This window comes from Ovis canadensis, chromosome 6, assembly GCF_042477335.2.
Source record: "Ovis canadensis isolate MfBH-ARS-UI-01 breed Bighorn chromosome 6, ARS-UI_OviCan_v2, whole genome shotgun sequence".
Classification (NCBI taxonomy): Eukaryota; Metazoa; Chordata; class Mammalia; order Artiodactyla; family Bovidae; genus Ovis; species Ovis canadensis.
The window spans coordinates 40,672,811-40,678,674 of NC_091250.1; the positions used below are offsets into that span (position 1 = coordinate 40,672,811).

Consider the following 5,864-nt stretch of genomic DNA (forward strand, 5'->3'; position numbering starts at 1 on the left):
CAGAGGAGAAAACTGGGCTTAGGGAAGCTAAGCGAATTTCCCAAAGTCAGCTCACCAGTAAAGGCTGGAACCTCCAATCAAGCAAACTCCTTGCCTTCCTCAAGCCTCGGAATATAACCACTAAGCTATATCTGAAACAAACTGTCCATATAAGTCCTAAAGAAAATAAACCAAGCAGTGAAGAACAGTCCATTTCAAACTTCAGTGTGCATATAAAGCACCCAAGGATCTTAAAATACAGATTCAGATTTAGTAGATCTGGGGTGGGGCCTGAAATTCTGCATTGCTCCCAGGAGATATTAATGCTGCTGGCTCAGACTGCAGCGTGGCTGGCAAAGCTAGGGACCAATATCCCAACAGAGCAGAGGGGTTCTATCTTACAGAATCCTTCTAAGGAAGGAGATGGCCTAAAACAAAGTATTTCAGTAAAAGTTTCTTATTTTAGTAATTTTTAAAATTTTGCTTCTGAAATCTATTAGAGATGATTTCTGGTTGTGTGGCCTGTGGGATCGTAGGCATCACACCTATGCCCCCTGCACTGGCAGTGCAGAGTCCTTGCCACTGGACCACCAGAGAAATCCCAAAGCATCTGTTTGTGAAGGCAAATCTATACAAGGTATGGAATACTGGAGTGATTTATCCTAACCCAAGAATTTAAAGTATATAGAGAAAAAAGAGGTATTCCATTAATAATACACATACCTTATGCTCATAGTAATCTGCCTTTCAGTTCAGTTCAGTTCAGTCGCTCAGTCATGTCCGACTCCTTGCGACCCCATGAATCACAGCGCCAGGCCTCCCCATCCATCACCAACTCCCGGAGTTGACTCAAACTCATGTCCATCGAGCAGTTGCAACAAAATTATAACTGATCATTTCAACTAGAGACAGGTACTGAGGACAAGATGTCAATGGTGCAAGGGGGGCGGGGCGGGGGCGGAGGCAATCGCTAATTACACATATGACTCTGAGTGAGTGCAAGGAAGTCAAAAAGACCAAAGCAAAGGGAGATGAAGAGGGGGGAGGAAAGTGGCCTCCTACTTTAATGCCGAGAAGACAGAGTTTTCTAAAATAATGGCTACATAACGGCATCTGAAATAAAGAACTTCTCTTTTCAGTTAACAAAGGATAGGAAAGAACTTCTGAGACTGCTGCTTCAGAGCCCACAATTTTTTAACAAAAGTGCATATTTTCAATCACTGTTTTGCTTTTGACTTAGAATCTGTTGCCAAGGAAACATCTATATCAAAGTACATTCAAGGTAAATCTTTCTTCCTCTGGCTTTTGAAGTGAGTCATTTAGCAAGGTAGCAAGGAATTACACAGATCAGTTAATCCAACCGTTAGTTGGGTTTAATGCCAATCTCTGTGTCCTTGATAAGTCAGATAGACCTCCTTCAGCCTCAGTTTTTTCTCCCAGAAAGTAATTCTCTCCAGTTTAACTCTGGGGCATGGTAGAGTTTGTTATCTCATTATGTATGGTCAGGAATCCGTAGCTTCAAAGTCTTCGGCTCGATTATGCAGCGAAAGAAGGGGACTAAGAACCCCCATTTTCTCCCTCAGAAATGCAAAGCCAATACTTGGCTTTGCTAAAAGGAACTGAACCAATGGGAAGAGTGGAATGAAATTTTTTAAAAGTCTCATCCCAGGGGAAGGGTAGTCAGGGAGTTTGGGATGGACATGTACACACTGTTATATTTTTAATGGATAACTAACAAGGGTCTACTGTATAGCACAGGGGACTCTGCTCAGTGTTATGTGGCAGCCGGGGGGAGGGGAGTTTGGGGGAGAATGGATACATGTATATGTGTGGCTGAGTCCCTTTGCTGTTCACCTGAAACTATCACAACTTTGTTAGTTGGTTATACTCTCAGTTCAGTTCAGTCGCTCAGTCATGTCCGACTCTTTGCGATGCCGTAGACCGCAGCACGCCAGGCTTCCCTGCCAATCAGGTTTCCTTGTCAAGGGAGAATCCCTGGATACAGAAGCCATGACAGAGTGCTGACTTGTATTTAGGCTTCTCAGTTTTAACTACTTTAGAACTCACAGACAAGGAAAGTAACAAACAGAGGAGTGTTACTCAAGGTCCTTTGGGGCCATTTGGCAGACGATCACAAAGTGGGTCAGATCCAAGCAGTGTGCCTCAGAAGCCTGTACAATTTGAGGGCTCCCTTTAGAAAAAGAATCGCAAATTTGTGAATCCAAAATTGAATACAGATGTATCAGGGAATTAAAAAAAGAAAGAAAGAAAGAAAGAAATCACAACGAATAAACTAAAAACTGACACATACTGTGAGCACCCAGAAAGAAATAACAATGGTGTTAACTTCCTGACATACTCTTGTTAGCCTTTTTTCCTGTTTTAGACTTCATGCTTTTTGAATACTTTTTCATAGGCCAACTATTTTATAATTTCTATAGAGAGAATAGAAGGACTTCTGTATCTCGGTAAGCACGGTTTGCAAATTTTATATTATTGATAATTTAGGAAAACTTTTCAGTTTCACAGCTCATTATTGGTAACTTCATATGAATTTTGGGGATTATGATCAATATTGGAAAGGCTTTTACCAAATTTATATAACATGAGCTCTAAGGTTTAAAAGAATTTTCTGCTTGTTGCATCCAATTTAAATGGCTGCATCAAGCTATGTCCTCCTCCACCACCCACGTATTTCTGAGACTGGCTCCTGTACAAATATTCAACAGCTTAACCACACCTCTGGTTTTGCACCTGCACAAATCACAGTGAGCAGTTGGAAGTTTTCCAGAAGCCATTGCAACACCAAGACAACTAGCAGTAACTCAACTATACGTGGAAGTATGAAATATATCCCCCAAACCCAAACTAAGTAAGTAAGTGTTAGTCACTCAGTTGTGTCCGACTCTTTGTGACCCCATTGATTGTAGCCCAGCAGGCTTCTCTGTCCATGGAATTCTCCAGGCAAGAATACTGGAGTGGGTAGCCACTGCTTCTCCAGGGGATCTTCCTGACCCAAGACTGAACCAGAGTCACCTGCATTGCAGATAGATTCTTTACGGTCTGAGCCAACAGGGAAGCACTAACCCAAACTAAACATATTCTCAACTCAACTTCCCACAGCCGAAGTCCAGAAATGCCTGCAGTCTTCCAATGCTGGGTTATGCCAGGGCAAAGGTGATAGAGAAGAAGTCAAAATGAGAAGTGAAAGTGATCTGAGTCAACTGGGGTTAAAATATCTTATTCTGAGTACGTTTGCAAGGGGTTCCTGCATGTGAGGACCTGAGGCTTAGTTTCATTTGCTTCACTCTGACAGAAAACGACTACTCTCATTTTCTCATACAAGACAACGTTTATACCCATCTTCAATACAGTTGCTTACAGTGCAAAGCATTGTGCTTTTTAAACATTAGCTCATTTAATCCTCACAGTGACTCTATGGGGTAGTTGACATTGCACAGCTGAGGCAACTTTGAAAGGTAAATCCACATGTTCAAGACTGCAAAACTCATGCAATTGTTTCCAAAGCTGGTGCACTCACGTTTGGTCTCCTGCCTCCTTGACAGAACAGCATTAATTTAGAGTGGAAAAAGAACAAGAGGAGGACTTAGCATGTTTACTTTGGCACAAAAAGAACATGCATAAATTTCAAAGTTACATTAAGAATTTAAAACTCATCAATAGTTTTTGCAGTAAGCTGGACCCTAGGTGAAAAAGTTTATTCAGATATTAATACTGCCTTTGGGTTACCTGGGTGAGCAATTCACCAACAGTTTAATTCCGTTTTTAAGATATGCCAAATACTACTTTTTAATAAACTTCAAGATACATTGTTTCCATTTCTAAATCCAGATTCAATGGACACAAATAAGTTCTCTCTCTGTTCCTCTTCCCCTCTTCCTCTTTATTTCTTGCATTTCTCACCTGACTCTTTCTCCAGCTCCAGGAAGGAAAGCTAGAAGTATTGCTTTGGCTTCAGGGGATTCCTGATCCTTCTCACTCTCTGGTTTTGCATGAGGGATTTAGCTTCAACCCCAGAGGATTGGCAGGTCATGCTCTATTTAACACTCTAGTATAAAGGTCAAAAGTGAAGGCGTTTTGAAGTGAGTACATACATAGTCTTTCTAATTGTAGTTATGCCTTTTCAATTAGTTTATTACTTTATTTCAGTAACAATGAGCTATTAAAAGACATTATCTTCACCCTAATGCAAACAAAATCAATATTAGCTGGAGATGCTTATAGAAGCCACCTGAAAGAATTTCTTAAAAATAAATTTAACACCAGTTAGTGGTTATTTCTACGGTATATCCTCACAATGGCCGGTTTTGGTTGTCACTATAAGAAATACTTATGTATCTTTGAAATATGACTTTAAAAGGAAATACACTAAAGTGAGTATCAGGGCTTCCCAGGTGGCTCAGTGGTAAAGAATCTGCCTACCAATGCAGGAGACACAGGAGATGAGACTTGGATTCCTGGGTTGGGAAGATCCCATGGAAAAGGAAATGGCAACCCATCCCAGTATTTTTGCCCGAAAAATTCCATGGACAGAGGAGCTTGGAGGGCAACAGCCCATGGAGTAACAAACAGTTGGATGCGACTTATCAACTGAGCACGCAGAAAGTGTATCATTGTGAAGGTAAAAAAAAAAATGCACATTTACAAGACGGTTGAAATTATTGTCCTAGTATTATGCAAATGGAATTCGTGGCTCAGGATAAAATTTTCAGAGTTATTAATATACCTGAAACAACATAGATTGAAATGAAGACTGCACCCTCTGGAAAAATGTAAAGGAAACTTGAAGTGTTTCAAGTGAAGAACTTAGTTTATGAATTTCAGATTTTCTACATTGAAGAGTTTTAAAGTGCTTGTAAAATAATGAAAAGCAGGAAAAAAGGAAATATTTGACCGTTTTGATCCTCATCCTTCAAATGTTTATATGTTCAAGTCTGGACAAAGAGACTGCCTGAGATTCAGTCATCTCGAATGCGCACATAATGTAAACTTGACACTTGAACTTAGAGGCAAAACAAGTATCTTATACACAGCTTAATTATGTTAGTGAATTCTATTGTAACACTTTCGTCATTCTTACATCATGTTTCTGAATTTAAATTCCCAGGAGAGAATCACACTATAATCTAAATGCAATAAATGCAGCTAACTATATTGAAGATTAAAAATACTACTTTAAAAGAATATGAATATGTGGCTTGTGCTCAAATAATACAGTTAGAAAACGCAACTGAGTCATTGGCTAAGGTAAGTTCTCATTGTGTACTAGTAATATAGTCATGTACCTGCTCTTGGAGCATCTTTGAATTTCTTAGGAATGAGATGTTAATAATTTAAGGGAGAAATGTTAGTCAAACTAGTTAAGAAATTCAAACCTATTTTACCAGTCATGCTATGACTCTGCACATATTACTTCTCTACACCTATTTCTACATCTATAAAATGAGAATGATAATACTACCCACCTCATAAGGCTTTTATCCAAGTTAATACTAACATACTTGAAATCAGTCAGGAAAAACCATACACACGTCAGGAGCTCAATAACTGTGAATTCTTCTACTTTAGCCTTTTCCCTCCTAGTGACAATATTCACAGCCTTCTTATTTTTCCCCATAAAGACCCTTTTGTAATACAAAAAGCAAATACGATAAAATACCATAGAAAGCTAATCGAGCAGAAAATTCGAATGTAGAGATGAAAACAAGTTTATTTTAAGCAGAACACCACATGTCATAGATTAGGCTAATGAAGAGTTTATCTCCTTCACCGTGGATGTGCGGGTGCCAACGCACACAGCCAAGAAGCCAAGTCTCTAGTGGGACAGGTTGCTTCCTTCCCTCCCACCACTGTGTACAATGCTC

At 39.6% G+C, this 5,864-nt stretch overlaps 1 long non-coding RNA gene across 1 annotated transcript in view; it reads right to left on the minus strand.

Annotated features, from left to right (window-relative positions):
* Positions 1-3,992, minus strand: part of LOC138442373 (uncharacterized) — a 66,840-nt gene extending 62,848 nt beyond the window's left edge. Inside the window, exon 1 of the long non-coding RNA XR_011257671.1 lies at positions 3,904-3,992. This is a non-coding gene — a long non-coding RNA (uncharacterized lncRNA). The remainder of the gene's footprint in view (positions 1-3,903) is intronic.
* Between the last annotated feature and the right edge of the window lie 1,872 nt (positions 3,993-5,864).